Raw genomic sequence first — 23,736 nt, forward strand, 5'->3', positions numbered from 1 at the left:
TGATAACAATTAAGCTCTTCAAAATCTAGTGACTAGGTTTAGGATTGCATCTCATTGTGCATCTCATTTTGCATTTCATCTTGCATTTTGTGAATTTAGAGTGATTTCGGTATGGTAACAATGATCTCTTTATCTTCTGAATGAGAGTTGGAAGCATCATCATTTCTTAGCTAAGTGGTCTCTTTTCATCATTTCTTTGATCAAGTGCTTGTGTTTTGAGATGTTAGTTGCATACATAAGCATCTTATATAGATTCATACATTTCATTATTTACTCATCTGCATTCATCTTATTGCATAGAAAAATGAAAAATTTGCATTACTCATTACTCATTCACATTCATTTATTTGCATATGAAAAGAAAGAAAAATAGACATCCATATTCATTTGCATTACATACATCCATACTGAAAAGATATGCATACATATAGAATAAAGCATATAGAACATCTCATAATCAATCAACACAAGTATGATAAAATAAAATCAAGAGCTCGTAAATCGGTTGTCCTGTCCATTTTCGGGATTGAAATTGAAATCTGACGTCAATTCTCGTGTCAAAATTTCATGACGTTGACCACTTAACGTTTTCATCAAAAGATCATTCTCTCTTCTTTGCACTCAATTTCTTATCAATCAATGCAAAATTTTCAAAAATTCCTCTGAATCAATTTGTGCTCAAACAACTTATCATCGCTAAAAATTGCCTATCATCATGTACCCTCACTATCTTTTGATTTCTCTCCCGAGGGGGCATACTCATGACCTTATGACCTCACATCTTCAAATATCGAGAAAATTTTCAAATCTTCATCGAAAGTCGAGCAAAACATCTTTTTCAACTAAAGAAAATCAAATAAGACCTCATCGTTAGGGGCATCTCATCTTCATCACTTTATATCAAGTTGAGATTTCTCGATCATCTAAATCAAATAAATCTCTAGTGGCATATCAATTTCATTGCTTCAAATCAAGCTGATATTTGTCTTCATCTGAACCAATCTCTTAACGTTAATCAGGTTCATCGCTTTTCATTAGGATGATTATTTGTTTAAACTCAATCAAGGGTTTAAAGAGTTTCTTTGATCACGCTCAATCTAAGAAGGTGTTTAGTATTCATCACTTTGGATCAAGCTGGATAGTTTATCTTTGCTCATCATGTCTTGATCAATCAAGTTCAAGATCGATTTTTATCATCACTCACTGTGTCTAGATCAATCAAGTTCTAGATCAGTAAGATCCGCTTCTTGATCAATCAAGTTCAAGTTCGGTATCTTTTGTTTTCTATCATTCCTAAGTTCAATCAAGTTTAGGAATGGAATCACTTTAATTAGACTTCATTTAGCTTTGTCGCTTCGAATCAAGCTAAATACCTCACTTTCATCTAGTTCGTGATCAATCAAGTTCAGAACTGGTATCTCCTAGACATCAAAATTTCTTTGAACCAATGCGCTGCTCACACATTAATTCAAAGAGGGGCAAATGTAATACCCTAAAAATGGTCATCTAAACCATGAGCCCCTAATCTCGACAACATCACCAAGGTCCTAACCAAAGGCAATTAAATAAATCTTGAGCACACAATTAATTCTTTAATCATCAAATGTCACATGGCAAAATTAATCACTCAATATTAATTAAATATTATTTAATTAATTGATCATTCCAAGTAAATCTATTTTAAAACAATTATCTTATTTATTTTATTAAATATCATAGCATATTTAATTAAATAAATCAATTTGCCATCAAATCCTCAAAAAAGGAAATAAATCAAAAAAGGAATTAATTGACAAAAAAAAGAATTAAAATTTGAGAAAAGAAATCAATTGGAGATAATCTTGAAAAATAAATTAAAAATTGATAAATAATCTCAAAGAAAGCAATTAAAACAATTAAATATTAAAATTGAATGAAATAGAGAATAAATCAATTTTTTCTGATTTTAGTTCAATTTCCTTTAAAACTGAGAAAAGCATCCAATCACATCAATTCACCTAGATTGTGCTTCCTCTTGGAAAATCTTGACCGCTCATCATCATTTGATCTCAGTCGTTGGTTTCTTTATGAATTTTCTATAAATTCAGGCTCTCATCTCTCATTCAAAAATCCTGGAGAATATATTATTATTATGTTGTTTTTGCTCTAGGTTTATTGATATTTGTGCATTTAGATATTCATATATTAGTTATTGCATACATATTTAGATCATTTATCTCATTTATTACTTAAATCATGTTAGATTAATCTTGCATTCATCTAGCTTAATCCATGCTCATATAGATTAAAAATCCTTTGTTTAGGTGTTGTCTAGTCACTGGATAGCTTAGCAATCTAAACTCGCATCTACGAGAAGGTAATTGGTCGATTTGTTATGGTTTTATTATTCATTGATTATATCTGTCTAACAATGCATGTAATAACTTAATTGAAGTGTTGTGTATTACAGATACAGATACAGGTTCAATTTTCACACACACATTATCAATTCCACTCCAATTCCAATACCTTATTTGGACTTTGATCCATCAAACTTCAATGTCCAAATGTCAATCTCACCTTTTGCAGGCTCTTTGACACTTCTTTCACCAAAATCATCACTCCCTTTGCAATTCTCATAGTTTTTTTCTTGTTTTTCTCCAGTCTCAACTTTGGCCTTAATATACCTAACTTTAGGGGGACCTTCATTATTAAACATTGTGCCTCTTCTACTTCTCTCATTATCCAAAATTGTTAAGCACAAGCAACACTGACTTTTAGGATGTTTTTTGTTATGTATTTTGCACCAATCTTGTAATAGTATAGATTCCATCGACATCTTTTTCTCTAAACAATTGTCCATTTTCTGAGCTACCAACTGAGTGAACATATCTAAAATATCTTATTCCTCATCAGAAGATCCTTTGTCAAAATCAACCAACACATCTGTATAAGGCAATATCTGAGCTTCAGGTTTTACACTACAAGTGCACATTTCATCAATCTAGACTGATGTTTGCATGATGCTATAAACTTTGGGCTCTACTTCTATGTGTAATTCTTAATTTTCCTGATTATAGTCTGTGACCATCAATTTCATTTGAGGTTATGATTCTATCCTTATCTGATTTGGCACTCCTTTTCAGGGTAACCACATGTGTGAGAAATCTATGTGTATATACCCATTTAGCATCCTTAACCAATCTCTACTCAACAATAACCTATATTAATATGGTATGCCCACTACCTAAATATCCATAAAACCTTGTACCTGAGGATCATATGCCAACTGCATGTGTATGCTCGTTAATTCCCCAGTAACATTTACTTCTATTTGATATAATTGAGTTACTTTACAATTTGACCGTGCAAGAGTTATCCCCAATTCTTTACAAATAGATAGAGGCATAACATTAGTAGACGCTCCTGAGTCAATCAAACAATTATGAATATTATTCCCAAACACTTTAAGTATCAACAGAAAAGGTAAAACCTCAGTTTTCCATTTTTAAATAGCTACATGTGCCTCTACTGTGGGCATGATTTCCTTTTCTTTCATTTTAAGCCCTTTTTCTCTGCCTTCTATCTTTCCTTTTTCAATATATCCCTCTAACCCTTTAATAAAAGCTCTTTTGATAATAGGTGTTTTCAATAGTTCTTTTAAGGATAAGCTAACTTTCACTTTCTTTATTTCCTTCACAAGATAGCTTATTAATTGGTCAGTACCAAGATCATTAGCTTTAGTCTCCCCTTTCATGGTTTTAGGCACTAAAGATATTTAATAAGAATCGTTATCTCTAGTGGTTTGGGTGTATTATGAGCTTGAGGATCAAGAGGTGTTTGATAGTTGTTAGGAGGTACATAAGTAGTCAATGGTTCTTTTGTTTTATTAAATGATTTACTTCTTAGATTGTAAATATTGCCCTTCCTGTACTGCTCAGTGGTATACACCTCTTCAGTTTCTGATTCTAAATAATCTTCCCACTAAAATGGGAACACATAGGATTCAACTATTAGTATAGAACACTCACCATTATTACTTGTTCTCTTGGATGTTATAATTTTAGGGTTGACTAGATCTCTTTATATTTTATAAAACTTTCTAGAAACAGTGCGGTGTCATAGTTGGTCGGTGTAGACCAGGAAATTGAAAATCATCAAAACAATAGCAATTAGGACAACCACAAACCCTAAAGCTGCTATGAAAGCAATCCCAATCCAATCAATGAAGACATAAAGACAAGATATTCAAATCAAATGAAATCAAAGAAAACCGATGCAGATATCTCCTTCATGTGGCTCCATTGTTCTTCTTTCACCTTCAAATTTGGTGTGGATCTCCCCTACAAGTGCAAAATGCTAGTGGAAAGCAAGTTGTTGATGAAATTCGCAGAATAAGGTTACTCAAAAATGTGATTGATCTCTCTCATTGAAGAAAATCATCCAATTTATAGACAAATTGGAGAGAGGACAATATTAGCATGAAGAGATTTGAAAGGAAATTCAAATCAAGAATGGCAAAATTATGACAAATGTATGACAATTTCTATGCAAGGTGTATGACAAATTATGCACAAATTATGGCAAGTTGCTATGCAAGATGTATGACAAATTATGACAAGATTGAAATAGAAATTAGGAATTAGGAGAAATTAGCAAATTAGAAAATTGAGGAAAAAGATGAAATAAAAATTAGGTGAATTAATTAATAGGTTTTCATCCATTAATTAATTCATGAAAGAGACCTAGGACTAAATAAATAGATTTATTTAACCCACAAAGAAGAAGAAAAGGATTAAATGAACAAATCAGAAAACCCTAGAAATAAGAGGACAAGGAATTAGGTCAAGACAACAAGAAATTAATGTAGGTTCGATCATGATTCTGATTGACAAAGGACCAATATTGATAAATGATTGAGATTGGTTGACAAAAATCAATGAAAAATTGACCAAGACTGACAAGGAGATCAAATTGATAGGCGCCAATTGATGAGGAACAATGAATAATCGGTCCAAATTGACATGATTGAAAAGGACAAGGATCGATGACGAATCGATCACAAAATGACAAGATTGATAAGGACAAGGATCGATGGCGAATTGATCGCAAAATGACAAGATTGACAAGGACAAGGATCGATGATGAATCGATCGCAAAATGACAAGATTGACAAGTTGATAATCGCAAATGATTACTAACAAGCTAAAGATGATTGAAAGATTGACAAGAGGACAAAACCCTAATTCTATCATTGATTAGGATTGACGATGTCCAAAATGATGATAAATGAGCATGCACCATGATGCGACAGGATAAGATTGACCAAAATCATGACTGAAGATTGATATCGACAAGACCTAATTCAAAAGCAAGAAAAATGAGGAATGCAGAAGGACTCGATGCTCGCAAATGATAAAGACCAAGTGCGCAACATAGAAGAAATGTTAATGTGACGCAAGAACCCTAAAATAAGACAATGCGCAAATGTTAAAGTATGACTCCACAAGCATTGACCATTTTTAGATGTCTACAGTAGGAACTGTATATGCATGGGGACCATGTGTGCTTGCCATGCTATATTTTTAGTTGCATCAGATAGCATATCAGAGGGTATAGACTTTGATGGGGAAGAGTACTAGAGCGGATGGCGATAGAGGGGACTGTATATGCATGGGGACCATGTGTCTTGCCATGCTATATTTTCAGTTGCATCAGATAGCATATCAGAGGGTACAGACTTTGAGCTGTGGGGTCACACTTTTACAAGTATGGGCATTTGAGCACATAGCCATATGTCATCCGATTGCAGAGAGACATGTAGTACCACATTGACCATATGTGTACTGCTATGGGGGAGCGTTGAGACAGGGTCCATTCGGATACATATTTTATTAGCGACATGAGCTAGACAGGTTGAGAGATTTCACATGGAGGCCATATCATGATTGCCCTGGATGGTCAGATGATGGCGATGAGCTATCATATTGTAGATAGGAGAGATACCTGATTGGGTGACTAGTGAATCGCCAGAGAGTGATTGAGATGTATCTACCAGAGAGAGTCAGACGACAGTTTGGAGAGAGGTAGGATGTACCGATAGGGACTGCACACTTTGCTCGATCCCACAGAGAGAGAAGTCAGTGGGGGAGGATGATTCAGCCACACATAGCATATGCCAACTTCATACAGCTATAGAAAAGACAATGGGATTGGAGATTAGATGTTGTAGATGCCAGGACGACAGAGGGGTATGAGCGATGGTTTGCATGACAGCGGCCAGTGCCATTAACGGATCCTGATATTATGGTACCTAGGAGACAGGATGACTTCCCACTCGCTGGAGAGGAGGAGGATGACGATGAGGGAGAGGAGGAGGGAGATGATGAGGAGGAAGATGATGAGGAGGGCGATGATGAGGACGAGGGGGATGAGGACGTTGAGGAGGAGTATGAGGGAGAGGAGAGTCCTAGGCGCACGCAGAGAGATGAGCCAAATCCAGCAGATAATGAGTCATTGCAAGATATACCCATAGGGCAAGAGATAGCTAGCATAGAGGAGATGCATATATGTAGGGGCGCCATAGCGAGTCAGCATGATTACATTGCTACATTGGAGAGAAAGAATACTATCTTGAGGACAGAGCAGGATCAGTGGAGAGTAGAGAAGGAGCAGTGGTCAACTGAGAGGGATAGGTACAGAGCAGAGATAGCCAGGCTGACAGTGGCTTGAGATACAGCGATAGCACAGGCACAGCAAGCAGAGCAGAGAGGAACCGAGTAGGTTGGGTCGATTAGGGATGCTAGTGCGCGTGAGATGGCATAGATGTTATTAGAGGCAGGAGATGAGATGTGCCATTTGAGGACTCTATATGAGAGTGCAGTTCCACTAGAGCAGAGAGCAGTGTCATATCGGTCACAATCGAGGATAGAGAGCAGGCCACGCTCTCAGAGGTCAGTGAGCAGCATGGGGGTGAGTGGACCTATGAGACCACCACAGCCAGGACCAGGGATAGGAAGGGCTTCATCCTCGAGACATGGTAGGGATGAGGAGGATAGAGGGAGCACCCAGTGACAGAGGCACGTGCTCCTTATGACAGAGACATATATAGTGTGACATTATGTACTCAGCCTGCGAGCCATACGTAGGACAGACAGTCCAATTTTGTACTCCAATATTGATATATGATATGATATGCAGCTATATGATGGGATACAAAGTGTTATGGCTTATGTTTACTTTCCATGTATGGATGTCTTATGCATCATCTATGTACTATCTTTGTAACATGTATGAATGTTGTTTATGTTTTTGATGCATTTATAAGATGAAATGGATAAAATGCTTTGTATGGGCTTGATATAATGCAAATGTACTAACCAATGAATGCAGGATGCAACTTATTTTTATTTTTTATTTTTAGAGATCGGAGAACTAGACCAAACAGACTACCAAGACTGATGGAAGAAATGTTAGTAAGAAGAAATTAGACAGAGGGCAGTTAGTGATGAAGGAAAACTTGCTTGCACAAATGCACATAAGTAGGTGAGAACCTTTATTTATTGTAGCAAAGCGGATGCAGAGCATCATGGCATTGAAGGCCAGAGCTGGAACGCAACCCCTGTTGCAAAAGATAGACACATCACACACAAGGAATGAGTGAAGCATCCTAGGGTGCATACATCAAGGGTCGAGGTCTGTGCGGCGTTCACAAAGTGACCATACTTATCACAGACACCCAATGATATAGTTGCCCCAGTTTGTGACAAACATTCCACAAACAGCAAACACAACAAAAAAAAGGAAAGGGACCATGAACCATCTTGGTCACTCTAAATCACTCAGTGACATCATCGAGCAACATAGGAACATGATTGAAGCCAAAGATAAATCAATAAAAAGATAAGACGCACAAATTCAACCAATTCAAACAAACAGTCTAATCGTCATTGTCAAAAGTGGAAAACAAGAATGATCATGCTGTCTGGTTTTAGGGAATGCAGTACCCCATCCAAGACAGGACACAGTCTGGTTTTGAGAATACCACACCCTGTATAAGACCCATGATAATGTTGACAAGGATCAATGGTAACATTGATGCTATTTGGATTGATGTGACAACTGTGATCAGGTTGAATGCTTGCTTGGTCGAACAGTTCATCTGTTAATGCATGATTTCATTAAAGCACAATGTTTGATTGATTGTCGTTGGATGTATGCTCAGTGATCTGTCTATGCACAAAGGGGACCATTTATTGACAAAATTCAAAATGCCAAAGAAATTGTTTTTGGATTTTGATGTTTTCACTTTGTAGGAATTGCAAGTTTTTTTACAATTTTTTTTTGTTCATTTTTCAGGACTTTATTTGACTTTTTAGGGATTTTTTCAGGACATTATTTGATTTTTAGGGATTTTTTCAGGACATTATATGATTTTTAGGGATTTTTTTCAGGACATTATATGATTTTTAGGGATTTTTTCAGGACATTATATGATTTTTAGGGATTTTTTCAAGACATTATATGATATGAAACTCCAGTCCGCATGCAACAATAACTCCAGTAATTGATTATGACAAGGGGCGCGCACCCAATGAAAATTTGAAAGACATATACAACAACCAGGACCAAAACATATGCACAAGGACTCGAAACCTGAGTATGCAAGACAATGATGTTTACCATTCACAAGCCTGGAACAGAACATTGGGTTAGGGCAAGGATAATCGTGATAAACCTGCGGGTGGAAAAGTACAGCTAGGAGTCATGATAGATAACAGAGCAATAGTCTTTTGCACATGGTTCCTATTGGCCAGGTTTTCACCATGGTACTTGCCCAAAGCGCCTGTTTGCCAGGTTTTCACTAGAGGGTGAATTTTTTTCTTTACTTACTTTTTTTGTCTTCTTTTCAATTTTTCACTTTTTCGATTTTTTTTGTATTTTTGATCTTTTGATTTTTTTTGTATTTTTTTCCAGGATCATATTGAAGAACTGGTGATAGAAAAACTATGCCCAATACTTTTGAAGGTGCATGCTATTTACAGGATCTGACAGAGGTTCACCATCTGGGGTTGCAAGCTGATATGCCCCCGAACCATAGGCTGCAGTAACTATGAAAGGCCCAACCCAATTAGGCTCAAATTTTCCCTTGATGATGTTAGTAGATTATGTATTCTTCGGGTTCGCCTTTAGGACCAAATCTCCCACTTCGAAGTGTCGCCCTTTGACCTTCTTATTATAAGAGCGACGGAGACGGTTTTGATATGCTTGCAAATGTGTCAGGGCTGTCTGACGTTTCTCATCCAACATCTCAAGCTGATGTAGCCTAGAGACTCTATGCATCTCATCATCAACAAAATGTTGTAGGGAAACACGCAAAGAGGGAATTTCCACTTCCAAGGGTAAAATGGCTTCCGCACCATACACCAAGGAATAAGGTGTTGTGCCAGTAGGTGTGCGGATGGAAGTGCGATAAGCCCATAGTGTTGGATTCAACTGTACATGCCAATCTCGACCAACGTCATTGACAACCTTTTTCAAGATCTTAATGATGGTTTTATTTGATGCTTCAACTTGACCATTACTTTGTGGATAGTAAGGGCTAGAGAAACGATGTTGGATGTGAAACTTTTCACAGAGTTCCTTGACATCTTAATTTTTGAATGGAAGGCCATTATCTATGACTATTGCAAGGGGAACCCCATATCTGCATATGATATAATTTAGTAGAAACTTTGAAATTTGAACACCAGTGATATAGGTCATAGGGATAGCCTTGATCCATTTTGTAAAGTATTTTGTGGCTGTGATGATGAATTTGTGTTCGTTTGTAGATGTCGGGTGAATCTTGCCAATAAGATCCAATCCCCATTGAGAAAAGGGCCACGGAGATATGATAGAGTGAAGTTCTTGAGCTGGTGCATGAATGTAATTTCTGTGTATTTGACATTTGTAGCATTTCTTGACAAAATCATGAGCATCCTTTTCCATGGTGGGCCAATAATATCCAACAAGAACCAACTTTTTAGCTAGACTCAAACCATTGAAATAGCCACCACATATACCATCATGAACCTCACGTTAAGCCATTTGTACCTCATTAGAATCCAAACACCTAAGGAGGGTGTGGTCAAAGGAACGATGGTAAAGAGTGTTTGCGATGATGACATATTTGGCAGTTTGGCATATGAAGGATCGGCATTGGTTAGAGGAAAGGTTAGGTGGTAAGGTTTGGGATTTCAAATACCGATAGATGTCATTGTACCATGGGGAATTAGGACCAACAAGAACACACATCACATCTGCTGTCGTTATTTCAAAAGAAGGCACCAGCATTTGTTCAACCAAAAATTCACATCTATCCATATTGTGGGGCATATTTAACATGGAAGCAATAGTTGCCATAGCATCTGCTGACTTGTTTTGAATTCTTGGAACTTGACTGAAATGGATAGCCGTAAATTTGTCTCGAAGAAATCCACCATATGCTTGTAGGGAATAATCTTTTCATCTTTTGTTTCATAGTCATCATTCACTTGATGGATGACTAACTAGGAATCTCCATAGATTTGCAAATGTGTAATGTTCCATTGGATTGCTATTCTGAGTCCTGTGACCAAAGCTTCGTATTCTGCAATATTATTGGTGCAATGGAAAGTGATCCTATATGACTTTGGGATAGCATCTCCTTGAGGGGTGACAAACAATATACCTGCTCCTGAGCCATACTTTGTGTGAGATCCATCAAAGTATCATTGCCATTCCTTAGAAGAAGTAAGAGAAAATATTGATTCATCAGGGAAATCTATCAACATTGGATGATCATCATGAATAGGTGCCTCTGCAAGTTGATCTGCTATGATTTGTTCTGTTATTGTCTTTCTCTTAATGTACTCAATATCAAACTCACTTAGGATCATAACCCACTTTGCCAGGCGACCTGTCAAAGCTACCCTGCTAAGCAAGTATTTCAAGGGATCAATTTTTGCAACTAGCAATGTCTGATGATTTAACATATAGTGTCAAAGATTTTGTGTTGTAAATACCACTGCTAAACATGCCTGTTCAATAGTTGAATAATTTAGTTCATAGCCCCCTAGTGGCCGACTGATATAATAAATAGCCCATTCTTTGCCTTTCTCATCTTGTTGGGATAAGAGAGCACCTAGTGTCGTTTTAGTTGCAGAGATATATAATATGAATGGCTTCCCTGCTATAGGAGGCATTAGAATAGGTGGCGACATCAAATAATCCTTGAGAGTTTGAAATGCTGATTGACATTGCTCAGTCCATTTAAAAGTGACACCTTTATGCAATAAATTTTGGAAGGGATGGCATTTGTCTGCCAAGTGAGCTATAAACCGGTGGATTGACTGTAACTTCCCTTGCAGACTTCTTAGTTGATGGAGATTGGAAGGAGGAGGCATATCCATTATTTCTATAACTTTTTCTACGTCTACTTCTATGTCGTTGTGAGAAACAATGTACCCTAATAATTTGCCCATTGTGACACCAAAGACACATTTCTTTGGGTTGAGTCTGAGCTTGTAGGTTTCCATTCAATCAAATATTGGGCCAAGGATGGCTAGATGACTATCTCTTGTGATGGATTTGCATAATAGGTCATCAACATAGTCTTCCAGCAAAGTATGCATAAAATCATGGAAAATTGTTGTCATAGCTCTTTGATATGTTGCTCCAGCATTTTTAAGGCCAAAGGGCACCACATTCTAGCAGTAGGTACCCCAAGCACATGTGAATACAGTCTTATGTTGATCTTCAGGAGCAATGTGAATTTGATTATATCTAGAAAAACCATCCATCAATGATAGCATCTCATATCCGGCAGTCATGTCAACTATGATGTCTATATTCAGCAGTGGAAAGTCATCTTTACGGCATGCTTTATTGAGATCCCTAAAATCCGTACAGATTCTGATGCCCCCAGTTACTTTGCTAACTGGTACGAAATTTGAAATCCAATCTGCATAATCAATTGGTCTGATAAATCCCACATCTAATAATTTTTTGAGTTCTACTTTGACTAAGAGAGCCACCTGGGGATGCATCTTTCTGAGTTTTTGTTTGACGGGCTTGGCATCTAGTTTTAATGGCAAGTGATGAAGGACTAATTCTGGATCAAGGCTAGGCATATCTACGTAAGACCATGCAAAATTGATCTTCTTCTCGAGAAAGAAATTGACAAAATCTATCTTTTCTTGTTTTGATAGAGAAGCAGCGAAATGAATGACCTTAAGGTTGTCAGGTGTACCCAAATTTATCTCTTCGATCATTTCCACAAGCAATGTTGATTTATCCTGACTTGACGAGGGTATGTCCAATCTTCCACCTTTGGGCACCTCAAAGAGGTTTTCACCCGCAGGTACATCTTTTATTTTTACTTTTCCACGGTCAGAGAGTGCCTTACGGTTTTCACTCAAAGACCCATTCTTTTGATTTTTTACTTTTTCTTTTTCTTTTTCATTTTTATGACTAGAAGATGGAGTTGACTCCCCAAAATATGCTGTGGAATCTAAATCAATAGCAAACCCTACCTTATGATCACCTCGTGGTATGCCTTCCCGTAGTCCAAGGAATTCTGCAATGGCTTCGTAAATGTAGTGGGGGGCTGATATTGAATGACTGTCTTAGGTTCCTTTTGCAACAAATGTGGTTTGCCATGTGATTTTGGAGATATTAGTAAATTCCCAATGAGGAATGTTTGAGCCATTGAATACTCTTCGCATCCTTTGTCCTGTATCCTCAATTTTCCTTTGACAGCATCTAACAACTTATTAGGATCCACATAATTATGTGAGTGGGCCTCTCTATTGATTGGGACTTGTTGCTGTAGGGAATCCTTTAGATTAGCACAAAATTGAAATGGATTACGATCTCCTAGAATTGTTGTCTCAATCCCATTGTAAGGATATTTTAAACACTGATGATAAGTAGATGGAACTACTTTCATTGCATGGATCCACAGACGGCCAAGAATCATATTGTAGGGGAGATTGAGGTCTAGGACCTACAGGAAAGTGTTTTCGGTCACTAGACCTACTTTGATAGGCAATGAAATCACCCCTATAGATGAGCGCTCAGCATCATCATATGCTTTGATTGTTATTCTTCTGGAAGAATCAATGTCATTTTCTATATAACCAAGACCAATGACTACTCTCAAGGTATAGATGTTAAGACCTGCTCCACCATCTATCAAGACTCATCGAATCTTGCAGTTATGGACAAAGACTTCAAGATGTAAAGGATCATTATGAGGGAGCTTATCAGGGGAAATATTGTTATCAGAAAAGGCAACGTGTTGGGAAACAGTGAGATGTCCAATTCGGGCTTGAAACTGGTCAACATCAATGTCTGTCAGGATGGTGGACTCAGTTAAAGATTTATCTAGGATTGCGCGATGCATAGGGGACATTTTCAACAACTCAAGAATTGATATTTGTGCAAGTTTCTTTCCCAGATGATCTAGGAGATTATACTAACTCGTAGGAGTTGATTTGGGAGGAATTGCAGGAGCTCCTTTTAGGACTATTTTGGATTGATGAGTGGTGAGTGCACAAGAAGGATCTTGTCCCTTTATTCTTATGGTGGAAACATACTCATTTGATGCTCAAAAACAATTGATGACATTGTTATAACCAGTATTTGCATAATTAAGATTCGTTGTTTGGGTAGAGTTTGAAGAAGATGCTTTGCCCTTGTCATGATCAAGCAAAGGAGTTTTGAAAATTGTATGATCAGTGTTAGAGGTCGCGTTGGGTGGGTCTACCTCAATTACTCCTTGATCTAACAAGTCTCTAATCATATGTTTCAATTGAAAACACGATGCGGTTTTATGTCCTTTTGACCAATGGTATTCACAATATGCATTATCATTCCACCAATGCGACTTTACCAATGGTTCTTCCTTGACATCTGGTAACTTGATAAAATTTTCTTGTATCAATTGTTTCATTACTGATTCAATAGGCTCTCCTAATGGCATAAACTGTCGAGGAGGCCCATCCCTTGATCTGAAAGGTTTTCGTTGCTGGTTTTGTTGTTGACCTTATTGTTGATTATACTGTTGGTATTGCGACTATTGAATAACATTGCTTGCTTGTGTCTGATTTTGTTGCATAGCCGACATATTAGGAGCACTCAATTTCTTTATCATGAACTTGGGTTGATTTGCATTCACTGCTCTTGCGTCGACAACTCCATCATTAGTGACATTCTTGTTTTTGTACCAAAATCTATTTTGTCCCCTGAATTGTTTGTGTTGTCACTGTCTTTGTTGAGCTTAATGAGTCCCTTAGCTACAAGAGAATTTTCAATGTTCATCCCTTTCTTAATGAGCTTCTCAATGGTACTAGGACTCTTCAGTTTGAGCTCATACATCATTTCTGGGACCAAATTTTGAATAAATAGGTTCACTTGTTGTTCTTCAGGTATATCTAGGGAAGAACGATTGTACAAGCTTCACCATCTTTGTAAGAAATTCACTAATGGTTCACCTTGCTTTTGCTTTGTGTTGCATAAATCTGACATGGTCACTTCATTGTCAATGTTGAATGCGAAGTGGGATATAAACTTTTGAGCCAATTCCGGCCATGTCTTTATGTTCCCTAGCAAATGCAAATACCAATCCATGGCTTGTCCTATGAGACTTCATGCGAATAAGCACATCAAATATGTTTCCTCATAGCTCACTTCAGTACATGCTATGAAAAATGCTCGAATATGGTCTTTTGGATTGCCTTGCCCTTTATATTTCTCAAAATTAGGTGCCTCAAAATGCTTAGGAAAGGGAGGCATGTACAAGCTCTTGTCAAATGGATTAGGACATAAATCTTGATTTGTGTATAATTTCTTTGTCCCTTTGGTTTGCAATGCGTCGATTTGTCATTGCAACTTCTCAAGCTGTTGTGCAATTGTGTTAGATAGCAAAGATTTTGGAAGTTCATCATTCATTCTTGGGTGTACTCTTTGTCGATACATCATGCTATCCATTAGCTGTTGATGCTCTGAAATTACTGTCTTTGGTGTCTCTGGCATATAAAGTTCTTGATACAGCTCTTGTTGTTGTGGTTGTGCCATGCCTTGACATTGACCCTTTTGCTGTACTTCTTGTGATGGGATCATCATTTGTAGCCTTGGTTGATATTGCAACTGAGGTTGTTGTTGATATTGCATGGACATCAGTTGTGGTTGTTATGTATGATAACTTGTTTTTCCTGGCACATATTGAGGCACATGTTGTTGTTGATGCTGATGAATCATAATTTGCTGACTTTGTGCCAATTGTTGTTGTCCTGATGTAAATCCCATCATTTGTAAAAAACTTTGTTTGGAAGGTTTCTGTTGTTTCTCCTTTAGATGGGGTATGGCACTTGCATTGACTTGCTATGTTGTTTGTCCAATCCATTGTGGTGGTTGCAAGTTTGAATTGACTTGTAATGGTGCAGAAGACACTGCAACTTGTTGTTGAATGTGATATTGTTGTTGTTGTGCATTGCTTGTTTGCGCATTCGATTGTGTCTTTTGTGCATTCCTCAATTGTTACAACACTTGTTGTTGGTGCACACCACTATTAGAGGCTCTTTGTGTTGCCACTATCGAAGGATCTATCACAATATTTTGCATAACGGGTACTTGAGTATTTGTCAAACATATTGAACTTGATGGGACATATGAACTTTGTTGCATTGTAGAATTGTTTGGAACATTCGTAAGATCAGGCATTCCAGTCGTAAAGCTTTCTTGCATCTTAGATTTGGATCCACTTTTAGGTATTCGAGGAATCACTTCTTGTTGAGGGACACCTGTCAACATTTGTGTGGCCATCATTTGATCTTGTGTTAGAGGTGTTGCATTAAACAATGGATTGTTTATTGTTTCGAATGTTGACTTTTGTGGAATAGTCACTGTCAAAGTTTGTGAAGCACACTTACTCAACAATGTGTGTTGAGGTTCTTGTTGCACATTTTCTTCATTTGGATGTGGAGAGAAACTTAACAGATCACTGCCTTGTTGTTTTTGCACATTAGTTTGCTCATTTGATGAGGTCACATTACTCATCATATCAAGATATTTTTGTGGAAACATCTTAAAGACCTTGTTCAAGAATTTATCCATCTTTTATGTCAACTTTGGATCTTTAAGGAGCATATCAACATCATCAGAAGCATCGGAATCTGATGAAGAATCTGGTAAAACATTTGGATTCATTTCTTGTTGAATGCCTTGATCTGAACCAAATCCTTGTGAAAGAGTTTGTTCCTCGTGTAATGTTTGAGTTTGAATTTCATGTTGCAGGTTCAGTTGATTCCAGTCAAAAGGTGCATTTTCCCTTGGCGTTGGTGGAACACTCCCATATCCCGGTTTCATGGGTACAAACACTGGCTCATATAATGGAGGTGATCCAAGTTGAACCATTCCATATTTTGGTAATGATGTGTTTGACGAACCTTCAATTTGTAATGTTTGACTAGGTTGAAACTATGAGTTTGATACGTTGTCAATGGGTTGATATGTTGGTTCGCCCATCTTCTTAGATTTTGACCTTGTTTCAACAGGCATGTCACTATGCAAATGCAATATTTTTGGGATTTTTTTTTATTTTAAAAGGATGATGAATGATATGCAACTAAATGCAACCTAAATAGATGAAAATGTAATCTATGGCAAGAATGCAACCTATGTTTTTGTTGTTTTTCAAGGTTTGGACAAACTTTTTGGAATGCAAACCTAAAGACTCGTCCTTGGGAAGTTGAAATGACGCCAAGACCTTAAAAGACAAAGGACCAAATGACAATAAGACAAATTGACAATGTCTCACCTATATGCTTGGATACTAAGCTAGGTTTGACAAAAATGATATTAATGAAAGGACAAATTTTAGACAAGGTCAAGACTCCCTAACAACAACTTAGGGTATCATCCAAAGTTTTGATATTTTTAAGTTTGACAAACCCAAACTTTTTAGACTAAATGCAAGAAGGCAATGATTATGACAATGACTTAGGATATGACATGAAAATGATCTAAGGATATGATATGACAAGATGAAGCCAAAACAAGATGACAATACAATGATAAGGATATGCAATGACCAATGACTTGGAATATGCAAAATGCAACCTAGGCAAGACCTAATTTTAGCATGACAAGGATAATGCGCGAATGTCACCTAAATGGAAATCTAGCTTAGATATGACAATGAAATGCAAACTTGGGGAAATGATTTTGAACCTAAGTGCAAAATGAGGACACTTGCAATGAAAAGGACTAAAATGAAGGGAGATGACAATATGTCCTAGGACCTAAGTTGGACTATGCAAAACCTAGCCTAAAGTGACATGAATTTTGAAACAAAGATATTCAATGTTTTGACAAGCCATGTTCAAATGTTGGATGAATACTTGGACAAATTTGGACTTTTGTTTGGATTTTGTTTTGAATTGAAGGTTGTTGATTTTGAAAAACCAAGTTGATTATGAGCACTTTTGAAAGTTTGTTTTTGATTTAACTTTTGACAATCACGGAAGACAAAAATGTTTGTTTGACTTTGACTCAAGACAATCAAGCACATTCACAACAAATCCTATGGCTGGCAAGGGCAATATCTGTTGAATCCTCTAACCATAAAATACAACACTCAGCCAGATAGCTAGACGCTTGGTAGCACTGGCTCCCCCTTACAGTGCACTCACTTCTTGGGCATACCAAGCTTCAAGTTCAAGGGGCATCACTTCCCAAGAACTTGCTATCTCTAACTGAGGAGTACATGAGAGGTGTCTTTGGCATGCGCGTATCACAATGCCTGAGCCAACAGATAGAAGGATTTTGGCATCTAAAAACAAGAGATTCTAGTAAGGGCATCCATTTGGGTGGGTATTCATCCGGTGAATAAATCGTCGCAATACCATTCCAGCACCCATTGTCTACAACTTTTGTTGCATCCACAGTTATTTAGAGTGGTTTGGAAGAGCTTGGCTTTAGCCCGTCACCACTTTGGGTCATTCCCTCTCACCAATGCCTGTGCGAAGTGCCAAGCAAATCGGGAGGCAGACCTAGTTCTAAGGGTTAAAACATGCAATCAAATTAAAAACAAACAAAGCATGCATGGTGTTCATTAACCTTTAAGAAATGAAATGTGCAACTACTTTTAAAAATCTCAAGCAAGATGTTTTAATGAGAGTCTTTGACCGCGTCCTGCATAAGATTCGTTAGTAGTTGCATTTTCAGTCTTCGTCACACGTAACGCCAAGATGCTGCACAGAGAATTAGTACTAAAGAAAAACCAGAATGCAAGAAATAGAATGAAAACAAAAAAATTTGCAAGTAAAAGCAACTGATTTCACCTCTATTTCTGGCCTTGCACAGGTGCAGAATGCCTCAACACAGGCGCAGAAAACTCAAACACAAGTGCAAAAAACTCAAACACAGGCGTAGAAAATGTCAACACAGGCGCAGAAGTGTCCAGAAAGCTCCGAGTTACCCTGTTTCTTGAGTTTTTCACCTGCAAATAGCTCAAAAGCACTCAAAACATGGTAAAGGGGTTAGTTCACGTCGAGTTCACCAAAATGTAGATCAGGAAATTGAAAATCATCAAAGCAATAGCAATTAGGACAACCACAAACCCTAAAGCTGCTATGAAAGCAATCCCAATCCAATCAATGAAGACATAAAGACAAGATATTCAAATCAAATGAAATTGAAGCAAACCAACGTAGATATCTCCTTTATGTGGCTCCATTGTTCTTCTTTCACCTTCAAATTTGATGTGGATCTCCCCTACAAGTGCAAAATGCTAGTGGAAAGCAAGTTGTTGATGAAATTCGCAGTATAAGGTTACTCAAAAATGTGATTGATCTCTCTCATTGAAGAAAATCATCCAATTTATAGACAAATAGGAGAGAGGACAAGATTAGCATGAAGAGATTTGAAAGGAAATTCAAATCAAGAATGGCAAAATTATGACAAATGTATGACAATTTCTATGCAAGGTGTATGACAAATTATGCACAAATTATGGCAAGTTGCTATGCAAGATATATGACAAATTATGACAAGATTGAAATAGAAATTAGGAATTAGGAGAAATTAGCAAATTAGAAAATTGAGGAAAAAGATGAAATAAAAATTAGGTGAATTAATTAATAGGTTTTCATCCATTAATTAATTCATGAAAGAGACCTAGGACTAAATAAATAGATTTATTTAACCCACAAAGAAGAAGAAAAGGATTAAATGAACAAATCATAAAACTCTAGAAACAAGAGGACAAGGAATTAGGTCAAGACAACAAGAAATTAATGTAGGTTCGATCATGATTCTAATTGACAAAGGACCAATATTGATAAATGATTGAGATTGGTTGACAAAAATCAATGACAAATTGACCAAGATTGACAAGGAGATCAAATTGATAGGCGCCAATTGACAAGGAACAATGACTAATCGATCCAAATTGACATGACTGAAAAGGACAAGGATCGATGACAAATCAATCGCAAAATGACAAGATTGACAAGGACAAGGATCGATGACGAATCGATCGCAAAATGACAAGATTGACAAGGACAAGGATCGATAATGAATCGATCGCAAAATGACAAGATTGACAAGGACAAGGATCGATGATGAATCGATCGCAAAATAACGAGATTGACAAGTTGATAATCGCAAATGATTACTAACAAGCTAAAGATGATTGAAATATTGACAAGAGGACAAAACCATAATTCTATCATCGATTAGGATTGACGATGTCCAAAATGATGATAAATGAGCACGCACCATGATGCGACAGGATAAGATTGACCAAAATAATGACTGAAGATTGCTATCGACAAGACCTAATTCGAAAGCGAGAAAAATGAGGAATGCAGAAGGACTCGATGCTCACAAATGATAAAGACCAAGTGCGCAACATAGAAGAAATGTTAATGCGATGCAAGAACCCTAAAATAAGGCAATGCGCAAATGTTAAAGTATGACTCCACAAGCGTTGACCATTTTTAGATGTCTACAATAGGAACTATTTTTGTACAATAATTTTTCTCATTTGACTCCTCTATATGGGATAAGGTCATCACTTTGGACTGAAATATGTCAGTAGCAATTTTAAATTACGAGCAATCTTTCTCAGTGTGACTGCCAGTATTGTGAATCCTACACCAATCACTTAAGGCACACTCAACTAAGTTAATCCTTGTCAATTGATTATTATCCCCTATGAGAGGATTATCTAAAGGAGAAAATGTTAGACAGTTCAATAACTGGAAGACAACTGAGAGGGGGAGGGGGGTGAATCAGTTGTCTTAGATTACCATAACCATTAGCACTTTAAACTTTAATACTAGAACCCAAAACATTAATACCGAAATAGAAGATAAACCAATTAAGCATAAAAAATAATCACAGAATAAATACCATCCACATGACACCAAGATTTGTATGTGGAAAACCCGGTATAGGGAAAAACCATGGTGGGAAGCCTACCCACAGTCAGATAATACTTCTGCAGTAAGTATGTGAATTACAATTGAGGGGCCTGCACTACACTTGCAGGAAGGCCAACAGCCTAGAGCACATTGATCATCACTAAAGGAGCCTCACTGACTACATATAAATCCAGACTACAATCCAAAGAAGTGTTGAACTGTAAAATATAACATCTCCTATGCCTAAGTACAGTTCCAGTTAAGCTCAATAACGAAGGACTAAATCCTCTTACATAAACCCAATTTGATCTCCAATGATCAACCAACTCCTCTGCTTGAATGATATTACATTATTGGCACATTACATTCCTTGACCATGACCTCTTCCATTAACCATGATGATCTACAAGGAGATCTTTCATCTATATATACAAACCCTCGACCATAAACAATTAGGTCAGCCACAAGACAATAAATCAATTACATAATTACAAACCATGTCGGCCTTAGACCAAAAAAAAAATATAAACATATAAGACAGCCTAGAAATACATTAATAGGTCCTATCCACACGTTACTTCAAAGCCGGTCCATAACCTAGATCAACCGTGACCAAGTATAGGTCCATACGTCACAACAATAATCTCCAATCGCCAGGTCTTGAACATGATCACCAACAACATCCTAAAAGTCCACCATAAGTTGCACCAACACCAATTTATGCAATTCATCAAAGTTCTCCACCAAAAGCTCTACCAGTGAAACCCTCGCCAGAACCAGAAACCAATCTTCTAAGTAGGCAGGATATCAACCAATTACCAGACCAAAACCAACTGACCAAATATGATAATGAGTATCATGAACAAGTTGATTCCATTACCAGATTATACCAGAGCCTACCGGATCATGTTGGATCTAAGTTAACTAGAAACCACTCAACCTATCGGGACCAGAAGGGTGTCGGAAAAGCATCCAAACAACTAGTGATGGCATCAATGACTAAACACCAATGCAACACATAATCAATTGCACCAAATGGCCTACAGAAAATAATCCTCCATTATTGGGCTTAGTATTCCATGGTTTGGGAGGCCTATTTTTATTTAATCTTGATTATGAATTTAAATTTCCTTGCTCTGCATTTTTATTGTTGTATGTTTGACTTCTCAAATAAGACACTTTTGTTGTCAGTTTCCTTAACATTTTTGTAATCTCCTTTATCTCTTCCTTAACAACAATGTTCTTCTTATCTCCATTCTCAAGAGTTTAAGAAAAGAATGACCCTCTATTAGCTAGAATTTCAATAATTACAGGTCCTAGATGTAGAACTATAGCTTTGGTATTATCTACAATAGTTTAACTAGAAAAAGGATGTAGAGGAATCATTACATGTGGTGTAGCATGTGACCCTGTCGGTTGCATCATCTGGTTATTGGACCCCATGGTCGGGTCGTATGCAATTTATCTCATCTCTTTATTCACACTTATAGCTTTGGCATAGGCTTTGGAAAGATTAGCTACTGTAGGAGCTTTTCTTGTCACAAACATTGAGGTCAAAGGATCTAATGCTACATAATATATGGACAACATTGCTAGTTCTACTATAGTATAAGGAGCTTCTAACTTAGAATAAGCCCTCTGAAACATATCATTGAAACAACTTATAGGTTCATTTTGTTCCCTATTAATTAAAGAAAATTGAAGATACAATGTTGTTGGATCTATAGGGGATTTTAATCTCGAAAGGAAGGCACTTTCTATTAAATCCTAGCTAGTTATGGACCCCATGGGCAAATTAATATACCATACATAGGAATAATCACTTAGGGTATAGGGAAATAGTCTATAGACTACATCTTCATGTTGCATATGGTCTTTGCCACACATATCCTTAAAAATTCTAAGGTGTTCCTAAGCATCATTGTGAATTTGGAATTTAGGACACAACCTGTCGGGATTTTTAGGTAAATCGTGATAGTTAGGGAATCTAATTGGTGATTTGGCATTAAATAAATCCATTGGTGGAGGTGGAGGAGGTAAATAAGCTTGGTTTGCAAGACTATTCTGGCTTTGGGGTACAGTTTTAATACTCTACATAGGAATTGATCCTACAAAATTAGCTCTAGGTCTTCTATAACTTCTTCGATCGGGTAGCTCTACAAACTAAAAACCAGGTTCACATGACCTAGATCTTGTTACTCTTCTATACTCCAACATAGACAACCTCAACTATCTAAAGACACAACAAAGATTTTGACCCTCCTTCTAGCGCCAGTTTTTTTTATGTGAGTTTTTAGTTCACTCAACTTGCATAAAATTTCACCCTTTTTGATGGATTTTATTTAATTGAAACACAGAGGAAAATCTCTATCTCAAGGCTCAAAACTTCTTTGTTAGACTCTACATTTTTGACTCAGTAACACATGCATCAACTATTTCACAAAGGGATTCGAAATGGTTATCTTTAGAACTAATGAACCTTGCACAGTCTGGAGTAGTTATTCCAATTGAATCTCCCAAAATGAACAAAATTATCAAACAATTTAAAGAAAATGAAATAAATTTATTATCTATAGGTATTTTCACAATGTAATGCCTTTCTAAAATGAATTGCAATAACAAAGAACAATCTGATGAACAACTATAAATTTCACAATTATTCACAATATTGTGCAATAATTTAAATAAATTGTAATTGGTAGAGAAATAATATGACACACCAGAAAAAGCTACGGAGAGTCATATATTTCTTTACCAAAAACAATGAATTACAATCTGATATGCATGACTAATTGACCTTAATACTTCATTACAATATTTTTTTGCAAAGATAAGACATCACCATGATAACTATGGGTGTAAGAGAACCAAGAAGTAGAGTCTCTAAAAATACAGAGCTCAGACCAAAATCCATAATTCTCAAACTTTTGAAAAATGAGGATGTAGTTCATTTTTATAACAAAATTTTCAGTAAAGGACAAAACATTGATAAGTCGGTATTGGTCAACTTGGTTCATGAACTTTTAATTGACTTCTAGATACTTCTGAAGACTCAACAACACTTGAGATATTTCTTCATCTTCGGATTCCTCAACAACGAACAAATTGTGTTCTTGGATGCGACATTCAATCCTTAAAGGCTCTTCATCCCGATCTTCTAACGCTTCTTTTGTTACAAGCTAGGGTTGTCATTGCAGCAAAAGATCAACCTGTCAATGCCTGATACAACCACTAGACTTATAGAATCCACAAGAGGCTATTAAACCATGTCATGAATCCCCATGAGGGATGTTGGCTCACTACCAAC

Source organism: Cryptomeria japonica, chromosome 8, assembly GCF_030272615.1.
Source record: "Cryptomeria japonica chromosome 8, Sugi_1.0, whole genome shotgun sequence".
Taxonomy (NCBI): Eukaryota; Viridiplantae; Streptophyta; class Pinopsida; order Cupressales; family Cupressaceae; genus Cryptomeria; species Cryptomeria japonica.